The sequence below is a fragment of the Pleurodeles waltl genome, chromosome 3_1 (assembly GCF_031143425.1).
Source record: "Pleurodeles waltl isolate 20211129_DDA chromosome 3_1, aPleWal1.hap1.20221129, whole genome shotgun sequence".
Taxonomy (NCBI): Eukaryota; Metazoa; Chordata; class Amphibia; order Caudata; family Salamandridae; genus Pleurodeles; species Pleurodeles waltl.
In genome coordinates, this window is record NC_090440.1 from 1,219,046,494 (window position 1) to 1,219,073,741 (window position 27,248).

The 27,248-nt window shown below is 45.7% G+C and overlaps 1 long non-coding RNA gene across 1 annotated transcript in view; it reads left to right on the forward strand.

Moving 5' to 3' along the window:
- Positions 1 to 9,362, forward strand: part of LOC138283341 (uncharacterized) — a 57,702-nt gene extending 48,340 nt beyond the window's left edge. Inside the window, exons 2-3 of the long non-coding RNA XR_011201200.1 lie at positions 4,528 to 4,663; positions 9,166 to 9,362. This is a non-coding gene — a long non-coding RNA (uncharacterized lncRNA). The remainder of the gene's footprint in view (positions 1 to 4,527; positions 4,664 to 9,165) is intronic.
- The last annotated feature ends 17,886 nt before the right edge of the window (positions 9,363 to 27,248 follow it).

Consider the following 27,248-nt stretch of genomic DNA (forward strand, 5'->3'; position numbering starts at 1 on the left):
ACATTCAACATCTTACAAACTGGGCTTTGTAAGGACAAAGACTGCGGGCAAACCTGTACAGAAATAATGGCAATTACAAATTCGACAGGCGTATGAGTTGTAAATTAGAAAAACTCTCCTGAACCAATGTAAAGGCTCACCTAAGGGGCGCCAAAAGTGTCCCGGAACCGGGCGATCAAATATATGAGAGCAAAGGAACATTGGATTCTCGTCTCGGCAAATAGGTCTCCAATGACCTGCAGTATGGAAAAACTATTGTTATGATCACGTGTCTGGCATACCCAGGTCAAACAGGATTACTTTAGAAGCCATCCCAGAGTCATTGGATGATCATCCAACTACATTAGAAGTCATTTTCACATCATCAGACATCAAGCTCTTGAAGTCATCAGCAAAGCTTAGAAACTTGTGCCCAATGATTTGAGAATGACATGAACATGAGTACCTGATGACTCCTTTAGAGGTGGTTGTTCCTGATGATTTGAGGATGACTTGAAAATTAGTGTCTGATGACTTCAGAAGATGACTTTGCTCTTGATGATTTGAGGATGATTTCAAACTAGTATATGATTACTTCACAAGGATCGTTACATTCAAAAAGATGAAAGTGTTTACTAATGTTTGTGGATGATTTACTGATTATTTCAAGAGCAACTTTCACATATTCATTTCAGTTTTGTTTAAAAATGTAACCAGCAGGGTGTTTTATGGAGTTTTACCTAATTATTGTTAAATTACTTCATGTGATATCTATTGATCAGCATCTGATATACATCATATCATGTGTTAATTAAGTCAGAGGTTAGTATTTTCACTGGCTTTTGTTACTTATAAATCATTCTTATTTATTATAATTGTAAACAACAAACAATTAAAATCTTAATATGTTCAACATTTCATATTAATAACACAGAGTTTGGGGTTGTTTTACTAATAAGACTTTACTACTACCTAAAGAAACCCTTCTTAGTAACTTTGGAATAACAAAAGATTGAGGACAAAAACTAGGGGGCAGATTTAAGAAAAGTGGCTCTGCTCCTAGTGCAATGCTGCTTTCCTTGCGCTTATACCGCCACCATATGTGAGCTACATTTAAAATACAATGCACCATGGCACAGGGTAGGGGGCAATAGCGTCATTTGTTTTAACGCTATTGATGTACTGTGCATGCGTAGCGCCAACATTCTGGTGCAACTCATGCAGAGTACATAGGGGCCCATTATAAATAATGTAAGCAGGCGTTAAAAATGACAAAAAAAAAATGGCAGAAGGAAATCTCTGAGATTTCCTTCTGCCATTCCTCCCCCACACCCCAACAGGGGAATGCCCCCCTTGCATACATTATGCCTGGCACAGGCATAATGTGGCGCAACGGTTTACAAAGTGGCGCAATGCATGCATTGCACCACTTTGTAAATATAGCGTGGGAAAAATGCTACTTTAGCGCCGCATTAGCGTAACAAAACTTACACTATGGTGGCGCTAGAGGTTCTTAAATATGCCCCTAGGTTTCTATGTTTGCATGCTGCATCTTGGTGTTGGTTTATGGCACATTGTGCAATATTAGAAGTATTGCAGTTTTTACTCTGCAAGAAACAAAAGTATTTCTGTGACAAAAGCAGTAACCCACTGAACAGAACTACCCACATAAAATACAAATTTGTCTTCTGCATGTTTCATGTTCGCATCCTGTGATTATGGGCAAATCACATAATCTGCCCATGCATAAAACAGAAATGAATGTGACCTTCTGTATTTTAACTAATGCTTGTGTAAACCACTCCAGTTCTTTCGGGTCGAGTTTGCTCTATGTGAAACTGCTTAAAAATATTTGTAGCTATAGGGAAAGTTACCATGTTTTTTCTGCTTCTATAATTCTTGGCAGCTTTTGTTTTCCAAAATATACTGTAAGCCCTTTGTATCATCATTATGCAAGGATTTTTAAATATAAAGGTTCCAAATTCCATCTACAATGGGTAGGTGAAAGTCCGAATTGGCAGAGTACAAACCCTAATTTGAATGTTTCACAAGGCTATTTACAGCAGTCACATTAAAATACAGTGTTCTTATTGACAGAGTTTCTAATACTATTTGACATTAAACCTGTACAGTGTAAGATAGTTCAGTTACTTAAGGCTCATAGCTCTGGGTACACTTTGAAAATTGGTGAGGTGAACTCTATCTTGTATCTTTCCTGTGTACTGAACTGCATAACAGTTTTACTGGATGAAAATGCACATGTATGTCAGATAAACAGACATGTATTAGGATAAGTGCAATGAGCACCCATCCAGTCTCTGCACCACATGACCCTCCCCAACCTATGTTCCATGCTCTAGTGAGCCTCTATTCAAGGTCCCACCCACAATACAGAAAAGCTCAATTTAACAATTGCTTGTAACCATCTGCAGAAAAGCACCCATAGCAATGCTATGTGGTGCTTGAAAAGGACAGTGAAGCATGTGTCAGTGATAGGATACATTGTACCCTTGCCGCTATACTAGAATGGAGAGCATTTTGATCTGGATGCTATGGCAAGTAACTTAAAAAAAAAAATCCACAGTTTTCCCATTAAGGTAATCCAAGGAAAACCATGGAAGTGGTGGAGGATTAAAAGGGAAGGTGCCCTGACTGAGAATGGCTATAGTGTATATTTAGATTGGGTTCTCTGCAGCAAGTCCAACTCACAATTCTTACATCCCCATTCCATTAGGTGCTACAAAGCCAGAGTCCCCCTCGCCATCTTCACCCTCAAACCAGATGATACTGACCTAGCTTCCTTATTAGAACGTCTCCCAGCACCACAGCAAATGTATGCCTAGGCCTTACCAAAATTGTCATTACACTTGTGGAATTTCAATTTATGCAAAATAATGTGAATTTCACAGTGCTAAAGTGTGGGCAATTCTGTTCTTTATGAGACTGGTACAAGCAGAAAATAACTTGCAGGAGATATTTTCTCCACAAACTGGACCCCTTACTTGCTTGTATCTCACAAGACTTTGGTTCTTGGGATATGTCCTGTTGTGCAACTTTTGCATAGGTGGCGGTAAAATTTTGCTTCACGTACTTTTGTTCTCTAGACCCAATACATGTTTGTAAAAGGGGGGGAGGGAGTGCAACAATCAAGAGCCACTCACCAGGGGATCCAGCTGCTCAGCCCCTACCTGAAAAGGCTTCCTCAAATTTCTTTCAAAAACAGGTCCACATACATATTGGAAGACGGGCGTTGCTGACAAGCCTTGGCCCATCCACAAAACCCTGGCTAGGTTCCCTTCCCTTCTACCCTGCATCCCAAAAGAAACATCCATCTCACCCACTATTTTCACTGGTCTTCTCTATTCCATTTCCTATCCCTCCTCCAACTATATTGTCTGCCACCAGCTCTGTCTTTGCTCTTACCCTACGCTTAGATAGAGGTACAATTAAATAAATATTCAAGGCCAAAGAAACCTGACAGAACCATCTAGACTCCCTGTCTGCCTCTATCTCTCAAACATTACTTAGGTGGTCATTCTAACCCTGGCGGTAAAAACCGCCAGGGCGAATGACCGCGGTAGCACCGCCAACAGGCTGGCGGTGCACCGCTGGGCATTCTGACCGTGGCGGTTCAGCCGCGGCCAGAAACGGAAAGTCGGCGGTGTACCGCCGACTTTCCGCTGCCCTTGAGAATCCTCCATGGCGGCGGAGCGCTCTCCGCCGCCATGGGGATTCTGACACCCCCTACCGCCATCCTGTTCCTGGCGGGTCTCCCGCCAGGAACAGGATGGCGGTAGGGGGTGCCGCGGGGCCCCTGGGGGCCCCTGCAGTGCCCATGCAAATGGCATGGGCACTGCAGGGGCCCCCGTAAGAGGGCCCCACAAAGTATTTCAGTGTCTGCTATGCAGACACTGAAATACGCGACGGGTGCCACTGCACCCGTCGCACCTTCCCACTCCGCCGGCTCAATTCTGAGCCGGCGTCCTCGTGGGAAGGCTGTTTCCCACTGGGCTGGCGGGCGGCCTTTTGGCGGTCGCCCGCCAGCCCAGTGGGAAACCCAGAATGACCGCCGCGGTCTTTTGACCGCGGTACGGTCTTCTGGCGGTTCCCGCTTGGCGGGCGGCTCCCGCCGCCCGCCAACATCAGAATCACCCCCTTAGTCTTTAACCCTGTCTTTTTTTCTGGTAACTTTTGAAGGTGGTGGGGTTGGAAGGGTGTGGAGGCCTCTACATAGAAAGTTCTGATACCAAATATTGAGTTTAAATGGATGACTCAATAAACTATTTGTGGATGCTGATTCATACTGTTCTTCAGCTGCTAGCATTCTTATTTACTTCATTCTTTCTGATGCTCCTATCAGAAAATGTTGGCAAACTTTTAAACAGGAGTGTAACACACCTACATTTTTCATTTAACATAGTCTCTCACCTCTGCAACATCCAGCTGCCCATGCTCACTTATGGCCACCTGCTAATGCTCTCTCATGCTTGCTGCTTCCCACATTCTTCTGTTTGAAACCCTGCCCTAAGCTGTGTCACTCACTTCCAGTTGCCGCCTCCTGCAGTCTGCCCAAAGGACTCCCGCCCACTTCTCCCAGGAGTACTGACCGGGGAACTGCAGCTGCCTGTGTGAGGAGAAGCAAAACTGCCTGGAGCACCATTTGACATCAGGACAGCAGTAGAGGGTAAGTTAGAAAAACATTTGATGTTCTGTGAGTGCGTGGGTGGGAAGTGTTGCGCCTATTGCCCACACTGGTGACACGCTGACCCTCATATAACAGCAGTACTCCTTGGCAACTAGGCATCCCTTGCATGATACCCAATCTTTGCATATGCAGGCAGCACTGTGCTTTGACAAACCTTCTAGATTCCCTGCAAAACGAAATCCATATTGGAGTACATGACATGGCTACTGTGTATTTCTGGCACTAATTCACCAGTTTTTTTTCCACTATTACACAGGACGCTTATGAATGTCAAATAGCCATTCAGAAATGAAACCTTTTTGTTTTCTTTTTCAAAGCATGTATATATGACGGCATGCATAATAATGCTTTCTATTGTTATCTATTGTATTCTATTCTATTCTATTCTATTCTATTGTCAGGTTGAGATGCAGCAGCTGGTGAAGGTTTTATTGGGCCCTATTCATTTTCAAATGATTGTGTGCTGAGACTAGTATTGGGCAATGATCAACTGAAAATTGATTCTTCATTTGGCAAGATATTTCAGTTAACTTAATTACCCTTCTGATAATGAACGTTCGGGTCAAAGCTGCAAATTGTGTGTGTAAAAACAGTAATGAACATTACAATTTGTTTTCAGCGATAAAATCTTTAGGCTTAAGTGGTCCCCTAACAGCTCACATTATTACAGGAGTATTCTTTTAATGATGTTTTGTATTGTCTTTCCACTCCTCCAGTCACTTCTACCCAGATAAGCAAGCCATACAGGGCTTAAACCAGAACTCTTGGTGACAGCACTGAGAGCACGCAGTGCATCCAGTTCTACTTTGGATTTTCTTTGGTGGTCTACACAATTATTTGTAGGCCATCGTTGTAGGAAGCTGGCCTGGTGTGTGTTGAGTATCTATGGTATTATCACCTTATACCAGGTATTCCCTATTAGTGCATTGCAGCTAGTGTCTATGAAGCCAGGCTCTCTAGAGGTAGCTGTGGATGAGCAGCCAATTACTTATCTAGGAGACATGCAAAGCTTATGCAGTACCACTTATAGTCACACATCACTTACACACATGAAAGAACCACACAGTGTTACAAAATAAAGGTACTTTGTTTTAGTGAAGCAAATACTAAAATGCTAGATAGGCAATACTTCAATAGCAGGTAAGTAAACACACTATTATATATACAGTAGCAATCAGAAATTGGTAGAAAGAGCTATAGAAATCAGTGAAAAGCAATAGGTAATCCTGAAGGCCAGGGGGGTGCCCAAACCATGTACGAAGAAAGTGGAATGCAAAAGTCGGGCCCACCCAAGGAAGTGGAATTGGTAGAGGTGAACTGGAGGAACTAGGAAACCCAAAAGGTAAGTACCAGAGTGCCCGCCAGCAACCAGGAGAAAAGAGGGAAGTGACTGTTTTTTCCCCCAACCCACCGAAAGGACTTCAGAGAAGGATATTGCAAGACCCAGACAAGACTGCAAGAAACCAGAGGTGGATCCTGGAAGAGGAAGACCTGGAAAAGAAGAGGACCAAGTCCAGTTCACGTTGGAGTGTCCGGTCATGGCAGGAGCCACTACCCACCCTAGTGTGGATGCAAGATCTGGTCGATGGTGAGACAAAAACGGTCAGCAATGCAGCACTGGAGCAGCTGAAGAGTTCCTGAGTAATGCAGTCGATGTCCCATGCTGGATGAAGAATTAGTTGGTCTGTAGTGTGGAGAAACCACCAACAAGCCTTGGCAAAGGCAAATGTCGCGAATGAAGAAAAGTGGAGCTGCCGGGACCCAGCAAGGTCCAAGGGGACTCAACCCATGAAAGGAAGTCCCGGGTGACCCTTAGCTACCACAAGAGCCAGAAGAAAAGGAGGCATCCCCCACAGATGACCCACGGGCAGTAAGCACAGGAGTCACGTTGAGGCCGACGCAGCAAACTTGGAAATGAGTTCCCCGTCGCTGGAGAAGCACACAGAGAGCTGTGTGTTGCAGGGAGGAGTGCTGGGGGCTGGGGCTATACGGAGCCAGAAGATCCCTTGGAGGAGATGCCAACATGTTTTGGTAGAAGCAAGAGATGTGGTGCATGGGAGTACTGTCCTGCGTGGAGAGAGAAGAGCCTACCATCTCCAAAGTTGGACAGCTGGCAGAGAGGATCACTCCAGATCACCACCGAGATGCAGGATCCACGCACCTCAGGGTGAGAGGAGACACATGCAGCCGGTGAATGTTGCAGTTGGTGCCTGCGGATGCAGGGGAGTGACTATTTCCCTCCAAGGGAGATTCCTTCTTGCGCAGACTGAAGACTTGTCACCCTCAGAGTATTCACGGCCAGGGAAATGTTGCAGGTGCTGGAAGGAGCTGGAGAGACAATGTTGCAGAACAGAGTCACTGTAGCTGTAGATTGTAGGTTCCTGTTGAGTACAGTTGTGGTTCCAGTGGCCAGAAGTCAAAGTAAACATTGCAGAGGAGTCCTCCTGGTATCTTGCACGTCGAATTTGGGGACCCACCCAAGAGGAAGACCCTAAATAGCCATGGAAGTAGGATTGGTCACCTAGCACTGTGACCACCTTTCAGAAGGGGGCTGTGAAATCACCTGCCTGACCTCAACACTCAGATGCTCCCAGAGGCCTCTACCCACCTTGAATTCAACATGGCACAATCAAGTGGCCACCTGGAGGAGGTCTGGGCACCATCCCTGGGTTGGTGATGGACAGTAGAGTGGTTACTCCCATTTCCATTGTCCAGTTTTGTGCCAGAGGAGGGGCTGGAGGTCCCTGAACTGGTGCAGACTGGTTTATGCAAGAAGGTCACCAAATGTGCCCTTCAAAGCATACCAGTGGCTTGGGGAGGCTACCCCTCCCAAGCCATGCAACACCTATTTCCAAAGTGAGAGGGTGCTGCTGCCGTCTCCCAAAGGAAAATTATTTGTTCTGCCTTCCTGCGCTTGAGCTGATCAAGCAGAAGGAGGGCAGAAACCTGTCTGTAGGATGGCCTGAATACTGTTAGGAGCAATGCTGGGAGTCCTCTAAGGAGCCCCTAAAGTGCATGCAATCATACAATCAATACTGGCAACAGTATTTGGGTATGATTCTGACATGTTTGATACGGAAGTGAAAGGGTGCATGCACCTTTTCACGCAGCCTGCAAAAGCAGGCCTGTAGACACATTCTACATGGGTTCCAATGGGCGGCATAATAGATGCTGCAGCCCATGGTCAACACCTGATCCCCCAATGCCCTGGGTACCATATACTAGGGACTTATGAGGGGGCACCAGTATGCCAAATGTGGGAGGTTTGTGGTCCAAACAACTAAATTTAAAGGGAGAGAGTCACTGGCATCCTGGTTAGCAGAATCCCAGTGCACACAGTCAAAACATGCTGACAACAGACAAAAAGTGGGGGTAACCGTGCAAAAAAGGGGTACTTTTCTACAGTCATGTACTGGTCACTATGGAAATCTCTTAACTCATTTTTTAGGTCAAGCATAGCAGCGCACAATTGCTGCTTTTCCGACGTGTTTGTATGTATCTGGGCTTTTAACCACACCCATCACTATCGCTCGTTCATGGGCTTGCCTTTCAAAAATCCTTTGTTTTTCATTGGTAAACGCTTTACGTTTGTCCCTCCTTGGGGCTTTTTTGTTACCACCTTGGCCACCAACCCTGTTACATGGATAATTGCTCTTTCAGTGATCACTTTGACTGCAAGCAAACTTCTTTTTCCTTTTGTTTTTCTCCTTCGCGCTCAAGCTCAGGACGGCTGTGGCAGTTTGAATTGGCTTGCTTATGTCAACTCTTTTACTTTTTATTTTCAGTTTGTATGGCAAGAAAAGCCCAGTTAGAAATTTACAATGCTAATAGCTTGAAGTCGAACAAAGATGAGACCCATTACATTGCAAATGCCTGTTTCTTTTCAGATGGACATGCTGCAAGCATAGTTAAATGGTGATCCCTCCAATATCCATCGAGAGGGCAGCATATGTTGGCCCCAAGATGGTTACTCCCTGTTTGCACAGGCAACATCTAGTGACTCGCAGTGTCTTGTAATTGGAGGACATGCCTGCTGCTTTCAACCTTTGTAAATCTGTGATTTATCCTGTATGTTAGAGGGGCAATGTGTAAAGACACTATGCTGTCAAACTATAGTGTTAATGTATGGCAGAGATTGAAACTGCAGATTCCCTTGTCTGTTGAGGGGGAAAAAAGGATTTTCTATCATTATGTTATGTTGTATCTCTGGGACTGATATTCTGAATATTACTTGCCCCATTGCTCGTACAGTCCAGAAAGGGACACTTTCTTTCTTCACCTTCGATCTAACAATGTCCTAGTTTCACACATGCACTTTTGAAACAAGCACCATAAGCAAAGCAGGGTTAAAAACATCTCTTAAGGCACCCTTTATACTGGAGGGGGATCCAGTGATTTATGAAAGCAGCCAGTCTAAAAGAAAACCTAAAGTAACTTGGTTGAAGAAAGGATTCTAATATATGCTTTTGTTATCTTTTTAGAATGTTATGACATCTCCGTGCAAGCTGGCTACCTCTCAACAACTGACCTATGAGAAGGAATCTTGCCATAATGATCTGCAATTGCAAAAGAGGACAAAATACTCTGAATCTGGAAACACACAACACAGTTGCTTGTTTCATTGACTTTTTAAAATTCTTGTTGCTTGCTTGTAATGTTGTCTTGTACAGTGTCCTATTTCTCTTTGAAGTACGTGCTTTGGCTAAATAAAAGCTAACAATGGCAAGTCATTTCAATTCATTTTTTTCAGCTAATACATTGTTCGGTATATTACCACAGGCCACCATATCAAAACTTAGAGTAATGTTGTTTAGCTCAAATGAAGACACTGCACAGCGAGTATGGGGTAATGTCATCAAGGCTGCTACTAAATGCATGTTGGCATACTTGCTGACATCTGCTTTCCTCAAAAATTCATTTTATATCACTCACCACTTTGTTTAAAGAAGAAACATGTTTTAAACTCAATCAGATTTCTTTTTTACAGCAACGTCATGTCTCTCCCAAGTATTTAATTTCAGATTCGTGTTTTTAAATTAGACTTCATGAATTATTAGACTTCATGAATTCTGGATTGGACAAATGTTATTCGGAGAATGTACTTGCGTCACAGACTCTAAAAGAAATTATCCAACCCTAAGTCACTATTTTAACGTTAAGGAGTGATCCACACGCATTAAAAAACATTTTATGGAATCATTTGGAAGTAATCACCATTCATAACAACCTAGAGTACCCACGCGTTAGATACTGTTGGTTATTACGAATAGGGAATACTTCTGATTAATTCCACTGGGTGATCTTGGATGTTTTGTGCTGATATGGGGATGTACCATAGTGTGTGTTTCCCCACTCTCCTGGTGTATATTAACTGTAATCTTTGGTCATCCTGCAGTAGTCATGAACTCCTCAAAAAGTAATTCACATTCATTATGAAGCTGTTATTAAAAATTCTGGTGTAATTCACACTCATTCTGAAGATGTTAAGAAATAATCCTGGAGTAATCCACACTCATCCTGAAGTTGTCCTAAAATCATCCTGGAGTAATCCACACTTGTTCTGAAGTTGTCTTAAAATCATCCTGGAGTAATCCACACTCATTCTGAAGATGTCAGGAAATCATCCATATGTTATCCACAGTAATCATGACATCGTCCTGAAATCATCATGGAGTAATTCACACTCCTCCTGAAGTTGTCAATTAGTATTCCTGGAGTAGTATGAGATCATCACGCATTTTTAATTAAGGTAATCAGGACACCATCCTGGAGTAGTTTTTGTGCTGACTCTGGAGTCATCTCATTTAAATATTTTGCCCTATACACATACTTCAGGATGGCTTGGGATGACTTCCTCAGATAAATACAGGAATGGCCCAGCTGAAGTCATCCGATGACTCTAGAATGACTCTAGATGATCTTCCTTTTTGACAAGGGTAGTAACGTTTTTACCTTTTTAAAGGGTAAATCTATACACAAAGGAACTCGCCAAAGTCCAAATCTAATTCACAGGGGTCAGGCGCCTCAATTATAATTTTAAATGCCCTTCCTCATGAACGTGGATATGGCTGCAAAGAAAACGAAAATCAACTGTAAATGAATGATCAGTATATTGTAGCAATACCAACGGGCGAACGCTGCACTGGCTACAACTTACTTACCACTTTGGTAAATCAAAAACGCATCCAGGTTAGACAGTCCTTCAAAGATATTAGTAGAACTTTCTGCGAAAACAGTTAAAACGAAGAATGTTAAAAACTGCAACTTTTTCAGTTACAAAATATCTAGTTGCATGAAAATAAAAAACAGCGTGTTAATGTGTTCATCTCACCGCCAAGGGATAACAAGCATTTGCAATGCAAGAAGTCTCGCATTTTCTTGAGTTAGAGCTATTGGCATTGTAAATTCATAACTGGACTTTTCTTGCCACATAAATTGATCAACCGCGCCTCATAATTTCATCTTTTCCTGCCATATAGTTTCAGTGGCCCAGCATTTAGCTAAAGCACTTCCACTTACCTTCTTCCTTTATCTCAAGACATATACAATCATATAGACCTTTATCAGAAATAAACTTTTGGCATTAGAGTGTAATGCTCAAAACACCATAACAAAATTATAATTTCAGACGGATGGGAGGGTTGAAAAGAAAGAGGGAGTCGGGAATAAAGATGAAGAGGACAGGTGGCGTATTAACAGTGCCATGGGCCCAGGAGCATGAAAGGAAAATGGTTGACTAGAATTTTGGTAGGAAAACAGAGCAGTAATTAGAGTTGAGTGACGTCGTAGGTCTCTGGGTCCTGGTGCCACTGCACCTGTTGCTCCATTGATAACTAGTCCTCAGGAGAGAAAGTTGATGAGGCAGAAAAGGAGAAGCAAAATGAACACAACAGACAAAAGGAAGAAAGAGAAGGGGTCACAAAGAAATAAAAGAAAGACAGGAAAGAAAGAAAGAACGAGAAAATAGCATAATTTAAGAGAAAAAATAGAGCAAATGTGAGACAAAAGAAATAAAGGGAAGGAAACTAGCGAACAAAAGATAAAGAGGAAGAAATATTTAAAGAAGTGTGAAAAAAAAGAGAAAAATTAACATTAGAGAAAAAAAGAGAGATGGTGAGAGAAACAAGCAGCAAAAGAACCAGGGCATGTGTGTACTGACACATTTATTAGAGACACAGAATGGGAAAACCATTTTGACACTTGGGTTCGACAAGTAACTTGTGGCTGCTACATACCAACAGGAAAAAGAGGGATTTATAGTAAAACGTGAATTGACAGATGAAGATAAGGAAAACACCAAAGAAAGGAAAGAAGAAATGTCTAAAAAAAGTGAAAGGATGCATACTGAGTCAAAAGAGAGAGCAAATAAAAAAGAAAAGAAAGAATGAAGATAAGAGGAAAAATAGTGAATAAACAACTGCCCGATGAGGAAAAAAAGCAGAGGAGTGAAACAAGGAAAGAAATAACCATGTTTTTGTTGGTTTGAAAGAGGAGGTAGCAAGAGGAAGAGGGAATTTAAAAAAAAGAAGAGTAGAAATAAACAGCTAAGAATAGATTTAATTGGCTCTCCCACATCCTCAAACAGAAGTCAGAGTGTAGAACAGCAGGGGGCACTGTAAAACAGCTGGAGGTGCATTAGTAGAGCTGTATGTGAACCCCAATAAAGCAAAGCAATATTGGGGCGCTTCATATCAGGATTGTGAGTATAGACAGGGCTGTGTCCCAGCCAGGTGCTTGAATAACAGAAAGGCAGCGGGTGAGGAATGAGAACTGAATCACTGTGTAATTCCTGGTATTGGAATAATGGGGCGTGGAAGGTTAGGGTTGTGGTGCACTGACAGAGTTGTATGTGGGCTGAAGTGCTGGAATAGTAAAAGGCACATAAGGTCAGAAGTGCGGTATGTTAATGGAGCTATGTGTGGAACCTAGTATTGGCATGCCAGTTTTGCAGAGTGTTAGCCCGGAAGTGCTCAGGTGAAGCTGCAAGTGGGGCCCAGTATAGGAGTGGCATTGCCTCTGAACCACAGAATGGAGGAGTCCTGAAGGGCGTGTGAGAGCCTTAGTACTGAGAAGAAATGTGCACTGAATGTTAGAATTGATGGATTCTGGCGGTGCTGTGGTGGTTCCCATCAACAGTGGCTTTGGATGTTAAACTTGAGGTGCACTGGCTGAGCTGTGTTTTGCTCTTTTGGGTTTAAAATTGGCTTGGTAGTGGGACTGAATATTAGATTGAGCTGCTGTAATGGAACTGTATGTGAGCGGGGTCTCAGTATAGGAAAGGTAGTGACCTCGCTGGGGTAAAATTGAGGTGCACTGATGGAGCTGCGCCAGAGGTCTCAGTACTGAAGCAGCAGAGTGTACTGACTGACTGCAAGAATTGAGGTGCTCTGCAGACAGTATGTGTGGGGTTCCTAGCACTGGCACGGCTAGGGGCTTGGAGTCTGTGAACTGTGATGCGCTGATGGAGCTGCGCCCGAGGTACCAGCACTGGAGCAGCAGAGTGTACTGACTGGTAGAACTGAGGTGCTCTGGCAGACAGTGTGTGTGGGATTTTTGCTCTGGCACAGCTGAGGGCTTGGAGGTTGTGAAATGAGGTGCACTGATGGAGCTGTGAGTGGGACCCCAGTATGGAGCAGAAGTGGGCACAGTTTCTAAGGATTGCGGAGCTCTGGTTGAGTTGGTAAAGAAAATCCAAGCTAAGGAAGGGCGGTGGCCAGGCAGCTGAGAGAGGGTGCAGAGAGCTCACAAAGACCAAATGTGACCAAGATAACAGCCTGATTTATAGACTTGTTTTCAGCTAAGCTCGGAGCAAGAATGCTCTGGAAATGAAAAAGGAAGCTTCCCTGGACAGGAGAAGGAAACAAAGTAAAAAAAAAGTCCCCTGCAGACAAGATAAACAGGACAAAGCATAATTATACATGGGTTGTTCCCTGATCCCACACAGAAGAAGGAGGGACAAAGACACATGACTGACCACTAGCAAGCAATGATTTTTAAATTACTCTGAAACTAACAAATGGAATAGCTGGAAGCCCACAGAAGAAGTATACTTAAAAGTATACAAGAGGTCGTACACTTGCGCTCAACCTAAAAATGATGAAAAAATTAAGAAATACTATTAAAAAAAATTCAGCATTATGCAACATATTTTGCCTTTTCTTGCCACATCATTTACTTAAACTTCCCCCATAATTTGGCCCTTCCCTGCCTCATAATTCCAGTGGCTCTGGTCATGTGCTATTTATTACAAGTGTGAGTGTGACAAAAGGCGAAGCCTCTAGCAGGTCCTGATGCCCGCACCCCCACTTTGCAATAGTACTAAGCAGCATCACCCACCCTGTTCATCTGCATATATGAATTAAGCAATACAAGCTTTTCATATGCATTGTTTGAAAAAAAATGTTTAACCAAAAACAAGAAGCAAGGATTTCAATTTGTGCAGCAGTGTAAGATCACATTTAAAAGGCCTCTTGTTTATTAGGAGAGTAGGTTTCCTCCTTAAAGTACTTTTAACATGCAGTCCGTAAAGGTAAACAGTGCTTTTCTCATGTCAGTTTTTCTACACTGGAGTAATAACATGACCTTGATATTTGCATTGCAGTAACAAGTGTCTGACTGTGTGTGATAATTTGTGCAATGACTGTAAATAACGTCATGGGGCCACGTTTATTTTAACTGGCATAAATATAATGGTCATCCTTTTATTCATGCAAACATTTTCCCTTCATTTCTGCTCATATCAAATTAATAGTGCCTGAATACATGGCCTGGCACCCAGGAAAATAATAGGTCCTACAGTTGTTGACTTCTGTGGCACAAGGTTAGTCTGGAGCCCTCATGGTGCCTATGCTGGAATACCAGGTGGTGGTGCAAGTCAAGACTGAGGTGCACTGCCAGAGCCGAGTGCTGAGACTGAGGACTGAGCTGCACAGGGAGAACTGAGTGCTGTGACTGAGGACTGAGCTACACTGGCAGAGCTGAGTGCTTTTACTGATGAGCATCAGCAGAGCTGAGTGCTGTGACTAAGATACACTGGCAGAGCTGAGTATTGTAGGAAAGTACCATCTTGCCTGGCATGTAACCCCCATTTTCACTGTGTGTATGTTTTTTTTTGCCCATGTGTCACTGGGATCCTGCTAGGCAGGACCCCAGTGCTTATAATGTATGCTGTGTATGTGTTCCCTGTGTGGTGCCTAACTGTATCACTGAGGCTCTGCTAACCAGAACCTCAGTGTTTGTGTTCTCTCTGCTTTCTAAGATTGTCATTGCAGGCTAGTGACTCATTTTACCAATTCTCATTGGCACACTGGAACACCCATATAATTCCCTTGTATATGGTACCTAGGTACCCAAGGTTTTGGGGTTCCAGGAGATCCCTATGGGCTGCAGCATTTCTTTTGACACCCATAGGGAGCTCAGGCTATTCTTACACAGGACTGCCACTGCAGCCTGTGTGAAATAACATCCATGTTATTTCACAGCCATTTTTCACTGCACATAAGTAACTTATAAGTCACCTATAAGTCTAACCCTCACTTGGTGAAGGTTAGGTGCCAAGTTACTTAGTGTGTGGGCACCCTGGCACCAGCCAAGGTGCCCCCACATTGTTCAGTGCAAATTCCCCGGACTTTGTGAGTGCGGGGACACTATTACACGTGTGCACTAAACAAAGGTCACTACCTATGTGTATCGTCACAATGGTAACTCCGAACATGGCCATGTAACATGTCTAAAATCATGGAATTGTCACCCCAATACCATTCTGGCATTGGGGGGGGGGGCAATTCCATGATCCCCCGGGTCTCTAGCACAGAACCTAGGTACCTCCAAACTGCCTATCCGGGGTTTCCACTGCAGCTGCTGCCAACCCCTCAGACAGGTTTCTGAACCCCTGGGGTCTGGGCAGCCCAGGCCCAGGAAAGCAGAACAAAGGATTTCCTCTGAGAGAGGGTGAAACACCCTCTCCCTTTGGAAATAGGAGTGAAGGCTGGGGAGGAGTATCCTCCCCAGCCTCTGGAAATACTTTGATGGGCACAGATGGTGCCCATCTCTGCATAAGCCAGTTTACACCGGCTCAGGGATCCCCCAGCCCTGCTCTGGCGTGAAACTGGACAAAGGAAAGGGGATTGACCACTCCCCTGACCAGTACCTCCCAGGGGAGGTGCCCAGAGCTCCTCCAGTGTGTCCCAGACCTTCAGAAGTGTTTGGGCACAATGGACTACTCTGAGTGGCCAGTGCCAGCAGGTGACGTCAGAGACCCTTCCTGATAGGTGCTTTACTCTTTCAGTAGCCAAGCCTCCTTTCTTAGTAGCAAACCTCCTTTTCTGGTTATTTAGGGTCTCTCCTCTGGGCTATTCCTCGGATAACGAATGCAAGAGCTCACCAGAGTTCCTCTGCACTTCCCTCTTCGACTTCTGCCAAGGATCGACCGCTGACTGCTCCAGGACGCCTGCAAAACTGCAACAAAGTAGCAAGACGACTACCAGCAACATTGTAGCGCCTCATCCCCATGGCTTTCTCGACTGTTTCCTGGTGTTGCATGCTCTGAGGGCTGTCTGCCTTCACCCTGTACTGGAAGCCAAGGAGAAATCTCCTGTGGGTCGACGGAATCTTCCCCCTGCCAACGGAGGCACCAAACGTATGCATCACCTGTCCTCTGGGTCCCCTCTCATCCTGATGAGCGTGGTCCCTGGAACACAGGAGCTGGGTCCAAGTGTCTCCCACAGTCCAGTGGCCCTTCTGTCCAAAGTTGGTGGAGGTAAGTCCTTGCATCCCCATGTCAGACAGCAAAACTGTGTTCTGCATGAATTGCAGCTGCTCCGGCTTCTGTGCACTTCTCCAAGGATTCCTTTGTGCACAGCCCAGCCTGGGTCCCCAGCACTCCGTCCTGCATTGCCCAACTCGCTGAGTTAGACTCCGATGTTGTGGGACCCTCCTTTGTAACTCTGAGTCACCCGCTCTCTGAGTTGCTGAGCGCCTCCGCTGTCTCCTCCTCCAAGGGGCCACATCCTGGTACTTCCTGGTCCCCAGCAGCACCCAAAATCCTTAACTGTGACCCTTGCAGCTAGCAAGGCTTGTTTGTGGTATTTCTGCCTGGAAACACTTTTGCAACCTCTAGCACGCCGTGGGACATCTACCATCCAACGGAGAAGTTTCTAGCCCTTTTCGTTGTTGCAGAATCTTCAGCTTCTTCCAACCAGAGGCAGCCCTTTTGGACCTTCATCGGGGGTTTTGTGGGCTCCTGCCCCCCCCTGGACACTTTCGTGTTTCTTGGACTTGGTCCCCTTCCTTTGCAGGTACTCAGGTCCAGGAATCCATCTTCAGTGTTTTGCTGGTACTTGTGGTTCTTGCAGAATCCCCTATCACGACTATTGTGTCTTTCTGGGGTAGTAGGGTAACTTTACTCCTACATTTCAGGGTCTTGGGGTGGGGTATTTTGGACACCCTTACTGTTTTCTCACAGTCCCCTCTACAATCTCCCATAGGCCTGGGGTCCATTCATGATTCGTATTCCACTTTTGGAGTATATGGTTTGTGTTGCCCCTAGGCATATGTCTACTTATTGCATCCTATTGTGGTTCTACATTGTTTGCATTACTTTTCTTACTGTTACTTACCTGTTTTGGGTTTGTGTACATATAATTTGTGTATATTACTTACCTCCTAAGTGAGGGTATCCTCTGAGATACATTTGACATATTGTCACTAAAATAAAGTACCTTTATTTTTAGTAAATCTGAGTATTGTGTTTTCTTATGATATTGTGCTATATGATATAAGTGGTATAGTAGGAGCTTTGCATGTCTGCTAGTTCAGCCTAAGCTGCTTTGCGTAAGCTACCTTCTATTAGCCTAAGCTGCTAGAAACACCTCTATTCTACTAATAAGGGATAACTGGACCTGGCACAGGGTGTAAGTACCACAAGGTACCCACTATAAGCCAGGCCAGCCTCCTACATTGGTGGTGCAGCGGTGGGATAAGTACTTGTAAGTGTTATGTCGCGGCAAGCGCCGCGGCCGCGGGCTCGGGTTGCCGCACCGCGGCAAGTGCATTCTACCGCGGCCGGCGCCCGGACCGCGGAGAGCGCCGCGGCCGGCGCTTGGGTCGCGGTGGGCGCCGCGGCCAACGTCCGGGTCGCGGGGGTTGCCGCGGCCCAGACAAGAGCCATGGAGGCTCCTGGCAGCCAGTCTAGGGGTCGCGGCGCTCGCCGCTGGCCCTACTTCAAGTTCTGCCGTAAGGGCAGAAGCGGCAGAGCCTGAGACCCCGAAGGGGGTTTCAGGCATGGCCGCAATTAGCGCAGTTTGCGCATAACATCTATTTTTCCTGCATGACTAATACCTGCCAATCACTTACCGATGTTATCAGAAACAAACCGAACCCTTACACTTGGGGAACTTTATACTTGTCTCTTTTCCTCTCAGCATGCTGACCACTTCCTCTCTACCCAGCATGCATTGTTTTACGCATATATCTAATTCACTATTGTTATCTCTTCCCCAATCCAAGATGGCGGTGTTCTACTTCCTGTTTCCTGTTTCCTGTCCAGGGGTATTTAAGGGGATTCCAACTGCCTGTTCATTGCGTTGCAACACTCCTTGGTGATAGTCACGCTCCTAGTTGATATCCTTCTACGAATCCTGTCTGTTCCTGAGCAGCCTTGTTTTCCTGCCTTCCTGATCTGCGGTCCTAATACCCTGGTGTCCTCCTTTTCGTTTCAGGGAGTTCCTGTGGAGGTTTTTTACCTTACTGGGGTTTTGCCTCTGGGACTCCTTCTGGAGGGCACGGACTGTAGTGGTTCGCTCATACCAAACAGCACCGTGGCTACCGGAAGGGGTCGCCCCTACCTCGGCCAGAGCAGAACCCGTCGGAACAAGGACCGTTCCCCTACACCTCTCAGCTACGAGGGTAAGACCATTGAAAACCACGACAGATTGCAACGCCCAAAATTCCCTTTGCAGTCCGGAACTATGGATAACCCAGTGGCAAACACAGAACCTACTAACCAGGACCTAATGGCGACGATACAACAACAGGCTCAAGAACTCCAGCAACTACGTACTGAGAATACTGTTTATCTACAAGCCTTTGCCTCCAGGACCACAGATGTCCCTGCAGTAGCCACCTCTACGCCTCGATTTTCCGGGGATCCCACCACATTAAAAGAATTCCTGGATGCCTTAACGGTGTACTTTGCCTTTCGCCCCTCGCAATTTGTACAAGACAAGACCAAGGTGGGGTATTTGATTAGTGCCTTATCAGGACCAGCCTTGGCCTGGGCCACACCTTTAGTAACCAGAAACGATCCCTGTCTATCTAATTATTCCACCTTTATCACTACTTTTAAACAGATGTTTGAACGCCCTGGACTCGAGGCGTCAGCAGAAGAGGCTCTTTGCGAAGTCCAACAAGGGAGTCAAGATGTATTACAATACATCACCCGTTTCAGACAATTAGCTGCAGAAACAACCTGGGTGGAACGTACCTTGGTGACACTGTTCCGTAGGGGTCTAAGAGAGGACATCAAAGATGAACTAGTACATTCTGCCAGGATAGAAAACCTTAAAGGATTGATGGACCAGGCACTAACGATAGAGTATCGGTTGAATGAACGAAGAATGGAGAAAAAGAAGAGTCGTTTGCCTTCTCACTCAGTACCATCTCGTCCCTTCACCCATCGTTCCGAGGAAGTCCGCCCTGAATCCAAAGGGAATATCGAGGAAGAGCCCATGCAGATTGACACAGCTCGCGGACCTCTATCCGCCAGTGAAAGGGAACATAGACGAAGGAAGGGGCTTTGCCTATATTGTGGTGCAGCTGGTCACCTAATTCGCGCCTGTCCCATTCGTCCAATCAAGCCCTTGGGAAACGCCAACTCCCGTCCTCAGTAAGAAGGGTGAGGGCGGGATATCGTGATATACCTTCTATTTGCTCTTCCAGGGAGGAAGGAACTGCTCTTTTTCTCTTACCAGTTACCCTCCATTTGACTGATGGCCGCGAAGCAAGAACTTTGGCTTTATTGGACTGCGGAGCCAGTGGCCTCTATTTAGATGAAACCTGGGCCAGAGAACGACAGATAACACAAATACCCAAAGAAATACCAGAACAGGTACATACCGTTGATGGGTCGCTCTTGGCCTCTGGGCCTGTACAATACACCACCCCTATTTTTTGTTTACAGTTCGGTAAACATCAGGAAATCCTCTCGTTTGACTCATCACCACACCATGTCATGATCCTGGGGATTCCATGGCTTACACAGCACAATCCTTACATCAACTGGGAAACAAAAACCATTTCGTTATCCTCCCACTTTTGTCAACACCATTGCTATCCGGCCGGGAATTATTGGTCCCCAAAAAGTCTCTCAACAGCCCCTTCTCAGGTGGGAAGATCCATTAATGTCCTACAGGGAGTTCCCAGACAGTATCAGGACTATATCGATGTATTCCAGAAGCCAGAAAGACCTGAATTGCCACCCCATAGAGAATACGACTGTGCCATTTCTTTAGAGCCAGACACTGTAGTTCCTTTTGGGCGGATGTACTCCCTCACTGAACCAGAGAAACAAATTTTGAAGGAATACTTAGATGAGAATCTACAAAGTGGGTTAATAACTCCCTCCTCTTCACCCGCTGGGGCTCCTCTTTTCTTCGTACCAAAGAAAACCAAAGATCTGCGTCCCTGTATCGATTTCAGAGGGTTAAACAGGATCACTATCAAAGACCGGTATCCGTTACCTCTCATCAAGGACATCTTAGAAGCAGTCAGAGGAGCCAAGAGATTCACCAAGCTGGATCTCCGAGGAGCCTATCATCTACTAAGAATCAGAGAAGGTGATGAGTGGAAGACCGCCTTTAGAACACCTTTTGGTCACTTCGAATATAGAGTAATGCCCTTCGGACTCACTAATGCCCCGTCCATCTTTCAAAGATTCATGGATTCTATCTTTTCTGATCTTTTGCAACAAACAGTGGTAGTGTATCTTGACGATATCCTAATTTATTCGGTTCATCCAGAGGAACATTCCAAGCACGTCCGCCAAGTCTTAGAGCGACTCCGACAACATCATTTGTTCTGTAAGCCTGAAAAATGTGAATTTGATCAGATAGAAGTAAAATATTTGGGATACTGTATAGACCAAACCGGAGTTGCCATGGACTCAGACAAGGTACAGGCTATATTGGATTGGCCATCTCCTTCTTCCATTAAGGAGACTCAATGTTTTCTGGGACTAGCCAACTTCTACCGACAGTTCATAGCAGACTTTGCCCAGAAAACCAGCTTCATTACCCAAACCCTCAAAAAAGAACACCTAAAGAAAGGTTTTTGTTGGACACCAGGCGCCGAGTCAGCTTTTCAGGATTTAAAGAAAGCCTTTATTCAAGCTCCTATTCTTCGACACCCAGACACCAGCAAGCAATTAATTGTTGTCACAGACGCCTCAGAAAGAGCCATTGGGGCTGCCTTGTTACAAAGACAAGACGATGATGACCTAGAACACCCTGTATTTTATCTATCACACATTCTATCTGATTCTGAGCGAAACTATTCCGTGCTAGAACGCGAATTACTTGCCTTAAAGGTCGCGTGCACCGAATGGAGACACTTTTTGATGGGATCCAAGGAGCCCTTCGTAGCCCGAACCGATCACAGAAATCTACAGTGCTTAAGAAATTTCCAGTGCCAAAACAGCCGGCAGGCTCGATGGGCCTTCTTCTTCAGCCAATATGATTTTTATATCACCTACATCCCTGGTTCTCAGAACATTCTGGCGGATGCCCTGTCCCGACGTTATCCTGGGTGCGGTGATTCTGCGGTTCAAAACTTATTTGACAACAATAAAATCATAGGGGTAGCACAGACCTTTTTAGATCAAGTCAAATCTGAATATGCCCATCTACACGAAACAGAACTAAAAAGGTTACGTCCACAGTTGCACATAGATCATGACTACTATTATCATGATAAGGCCCTGTTTTTGCCCACTAAAAACAGTACAAATCGAAGCTTTACGCATGTGCCATGATTCCCCCATTGCAGGTCATCGAGGAATGAAAGCGACTCAAGATCTTTTGCTTCGCTCTTTCTGGTGGCCAACTCTCAAGGCTGACACTGAGGCATATGTGTTATCCTGTCCTACATGTGCTCAAGCCAAGACACCCCGAACCAGACCTGTGGGGTTACTCCGCCCATTACCTGTTCCCCCAGGCCCATGGCATACCATATCCACCGATTTTATGTGCGCATTACCTTCCTCAATGGGAAACCACGTCATAATGGTAACTGTGGACTCCTTCACCAAGATGGCCCACTTCACAGCCTTGAGAAAGTTACCTACGGCAAAAGAGTTAAGTCAGGTCTTTACTCAAGAAATATTCAGGCTACATGGGCTACCCCAAGTTATTATATCGGACAGGGGTCCTCAATATATCTCCCGTTTCTGGAATCAATTCTGCAAGATCTTGGGGATCCAAGTAGCCTTATCATCCGGGTTCCACCCTCAAACCAATGGACAAACGGAACAACTCAATCAGGGTCTCGAACAGTACTTACGTAGCTTCTGTAACGCTACACAAAGTAATTGGGCTCCCTACTTACCGCTTGCAGAATTCTCCTATAATAACACTCTACACAGTGCCTCTAAACTCTCTCCTTTCTATGGCTCTTATGGTTTCCATCCCAGGGCTTTCCCAACTCCCCTGAGAGACAACTCCAATCTTCCCGCTATCTCCTCCTTCGTTCGACAGTTACGGGGTATACAGCGAATTATCCATTCCAACCTTGTGTCCACTAAGTCCCGCATGAAGAAAATGGCAGATAGGAGACGCTGTGCGGCTCCTCCGTATCAGGTCCATGATAAGGTCTGTCTCTCCTCTAGATTCCTACCTCTCCGACTCACCCAAAACAAATTCAAACCCCGCTTTTATGGTCCCTTTCTCATTCTCAAGAAAATCAACCCAGTATCTATGCGTCTTCGCCTACCTCGGACATGGAAGATCCACCCTGTATTCCATGTCTCGCAACTGAAACCTTACCGTCCTGATCTTTTTCATAGGCAGTTGCCCTGTCCCCCTCCTCTGTTGGTTGACAATGTGCCTGAGTACGAAGTTCAGGAGATCTGTGACTCTCGGTTTTTTCATGGGCGCCTCCAATTCCTTATTCATTGGAAGGGATATCCTTTGAGTGAGTGTTCCTGGGAGGATGCCTCGTCAGTCCATGCTCCTCTGTTGCTCCGCCGCTTTTTTCGGCTCTTCCCTCACAAACCTGGGGCCTCGGGGGGGGGGCATACTGTTATGTCGCGGCAAGCGCCGCGGCCGCGGGCTCGGGTTGCCGCGCCGCGGCAAGTGCATTCTACCGCGGCCGGCGCCCGGACCGCGGAGAGCGCCGCGGCCGGCGCTTGGGTCGCGGTGGGCGCCGCGGCCAACGTCCGGGTCGCGGGGGTTGCCGCGGCCCAGACAAGAGCCATGGAGGCTCCTGGCAGCCAGTCTAGGGGTCGCGGCGCTCGCCGCTGGCCCTACTTCAAGTTCTGCCGTAAGGGCAGAAGCGGCAGAGCCTGAGACCCCGAAGGGGGTTTCAGGCATGGCCGCAATTAGCGCAGTTTGCGCATAACATCTATTTTTCCTGCATGACTAATACCTGCCAATCACTTACCGATGTTATCAGAAACAAACCGAACCCTTACACTTGGGGAACTTTATACTTGTCTCTTTTCCTCTCAGCATGCTGACCACTTCCTCTCTACCCAGCATGCATTGTTTTACGCATATATCTAATTCACTATTGTTATCTCTTCCCCAATCCAAGATGGCGGTGTTCTACTTCCTGTTTCCTGTTTCCTGTCCAGGGGTATTTAAGGGGATTCCAACTGCCTGTTCATTGCGTTGCAACACTCCTTGGTGATAGTCACGCTCCTAGTTGATATCCTTCTACGAATCCTGTCTGTTCCTGAGCAGCCTTGTTTTCCTGCCTTCCTGATCTGCGGTCCTAATACCCTGGTGTCCTCCTTTTCGTTTCAGGGAGTTCCTGTGGAGGTTTTTTACCCTACTGGGGTTTTTCCTCTGGGACTCCTTCTGGAGGGCACGGACTGTAGTGGTTCGCTCATACCAAACAGCACCGTGGCTACCGGAAGGGGTCGCCCCTACCTCGGCCAGAGCAGAACCCGTCGGAACAAGGACCGTTCCCCTACACCTCTCAGCTACGAGGGTAAGACCATTGAAAACCACGACAGATTGCAACGCCCAAAATTCCCGTTGCAGTCCGGAACTATGGATAACCCAGTGGCAAACACAGAACCTACTAACCAGGACCTAATGGCGACGATACAACAACAGGCTCAAGAACTCCAGCAACTACGTACTGAGAATACTGTTTATCTACAAGCCTTTGCCTCCAGGACCACAGATGTCCCTGCAGTAGCCACCTCTACGCCTCGATTTTCCGGGGATCCCACCACATTAAAAGAATTCCTGGATGCCTTAACGGTGTACTTTGCCTTTCGCCCCTCGCAATTTGTACAAGACAAGACCAAGGTGGGGTATTTGATTAGTGCCTTATCAGGACCAGCCTTGGCCTGGGCCACACCTTTAGTAACCAGAAACGATCCCTGTCTATCTAATTATTCCACCTTTATCACTACTTTCAAACAGATGTTTGAACGCCCTGGACTCGAGGCGTCAGCAGAAGAGGCTCTTTGCGAAGTCCAACAAGGGAGTCAAGATGTATTACAATACATCACCCGTTTCAGACAATTAGCTGCAGAAACAACCTGGGTGGAACGTACCTTGGTGACACTGTTCCGTAGGGGTCTAAGAGAGGACATCAAAGATGAACTAGTACATTCTGCCAGGATAGAAAACCTTAAAGGATTGATGGACCAGGCACTAACGATAGAGTATCGGTTGAATGAACGAAGAATGGAGAAAAAGAAGAGTCGTTTGCCTTCTCACTCAGTACCATCTCGTCCCTTCACCCATCGTTCCGAGGAAGTCCGCCCTGAATCCAAAGGGAATATCGAGGAAGAGCCCATGCAGATTGACACAGCTCGCGGACCTCTATCCGCCAGTGAAAGGGAAAATAGACGAAGGAAGGGGCTTTGCCTATATTGTGGTGCAGCTGGTCACCTAATTCGCGCCTGTCCCATTCATCCAACCAAGCCCATGGGAAACGCCAACTCCCGTCCTCAGTAAGAAGGGTGAGGGCGGGATATCGTGATATACCTTCTATTTGCTCTTCCAGGGAGGAAGGAACTGCTCTTTTTCTCTTACCAGTTACCCTCCATTTGACTGATGGCCGCGAAGCAAGAACTTTGGCTTTATTGGACTGCGGAGCCAGTGGCCTCTATTTAGATGAAACCTGGGCCAAAGAACGACAGATAACACAAATACCCAAAGAAATACCAGAACAGGTACATACCGTTGATGGGTCGCTCTTGGCCTCTGGGCCTGTACAATACACCACCCCTACTTTTTGTTTACAGTTCGGTAAACATCAGGAAATCCTCTCGTTTGACTCATCACCACACCATGTCATGATCCTGGGGATTCCATGGCTTACACAGCACAATCCTTACATCAACTGGGAAACAAAAACCATTTCGTTATCCTCCCACTTTTGTCAACACCATTGCTATCCGGCCGGGAATTATTGGTCCCCAAAAAGTCTCTCAACAGCACCTTCTCAGGTGGGAAGATCCATTAATGTCCTACAGGGAGTTCCCAGACAGTATCAGGACTATATCGATGTATTCCAGAAGCCAGAAAGACCTGAATTGCCACCCCATAGAGAATACGACTGTGCCATTTCTTTAGAGCCAGACACTGTAGTTCCTTTTGGGCGGATGTACTCCCTCACTGAACCAGAGAAACAAATTTTGAAGGAATACTTAGATGAGAATCTACAAAGTTAGTTAATAACTCCCTCCTCTTCACCCGCTGGGGCTCCTCTTTTCTTCGTACCAAAGAAAACCAAAGATCTGCGTCCCTGTATCGATTTCAGAGGGTTAAACAGGATCACTATCAAAGACCGGTATCCGTTACCTCTCATCAAGGACATCTTAGAAGCAGTCAGAGGAGCCAAGAGATTCACCAAGCTGGATCTCCGAGGAGCCTATCATCTACTAAGAATCAGAGAAGGTGATGAGTGGAAGACCGCCTTTAGAACACCTTTTGGTCACTTCGAATATAGAGTAATGCCCTTCGGACTCACTAATGCCCCGTCCATCTTTCAAAGATTCATGGATTCTATCTTTTCTGATCTTTTGCAACAAACAGTGGTAGTGTATCTTGACGATATCCTAATTTATTCGGTTCATCCAGAGGAACATTCCAAGCACGTCCGCCAAGTCTTAGAGCGACTCCGACAACATCATTTGTTCTGTAAGCCTGAAAAATGTGAATTTGATCAGATAGAAGTAAAATATTTGGGATACTGTATAGACCAAACCGGAGTTGCCATGGACTCAGACAAGGTACAGGCTATATTGGATTGGCCATCTCCTTCTTCCATTAAGGAGACTCAATGTTTTCTGGGACTAGCCAACTTCTACCGACAGTTCATAGCAGACTTTGCCCAGAAAACCAGCTTCATTACCCAAACCCTCAAAAAAGAACACCTAAAGAAAGGTTTTTGTTGGACACCAGGCGCCGAGTCAGCTTTTCAGGATTTAAAGAAAGCCTTTATTCAAGCTCCTATTCTTCGACACCCAGACACCAGCAAACAATTCATTGTTGTCACAGATGCCTCAGAAAGAGCCATTGGGGCTGCCTTGTTACAAAGACAAGACGATGATGACCTAGAACACCCTGTATTTTATCTATCACACATTCTATCTGATTCTGAGCGAAACTATTCCGTGCTAGAACGCGAATTACTTGCCTTAAAGGTCGCGTGCACCGAATGGAGACACTTTTTGATGGGATCCAAGGAGCCCTTCGTAGCCCGAACCGATCACAGAAATCTACAGTGCTTAAGAAATTTCCAGTGCCAAAACAGCCGGCAGGCTCGATGGGCCTTCTTCTTCAGCCAATATGATTTTTATATCACCTACATCCCTGGTTCTCAGAACATTCTGGCGGATGCCCTGTCCCGACGTTATCCTGGGTGCGGTGATTCTGCGGTTCAAAACTTATTTGACAACAATAAAATCATAGGGGTAGCACAGACCTTTTTAGATCAAGTCAAATCTGAATATGCCCGTCTACACGAAACAGAACTAAAAAGGTTACGTCCACAGTTGCACATAGATCATGACTACTATTATCATGATAAGGCCCTGTTTTTGCCCACTAAAAACAGTACAAATCGAAGCTTTACGCATGTGCCATGATTCCCCCATTGCAGGTCATCGAGGAATGAAAGCGACTCAAGATCTTTTGCTTCGCTCTTTCTGGTGGCCAACTCTCAAGGCTGACACTGAGGCATATGTGTTATCCTGTCCTACATGTGCTCAAGCCAAGACACCCCGAACCAGACCTGTGGGGTTACTCCGCCCATTACCTGTTCCCCCAGGCCCATGGCATACCATATCCACCGATTTTATGTGCGCATTACCTTCCTCAATGGGAAA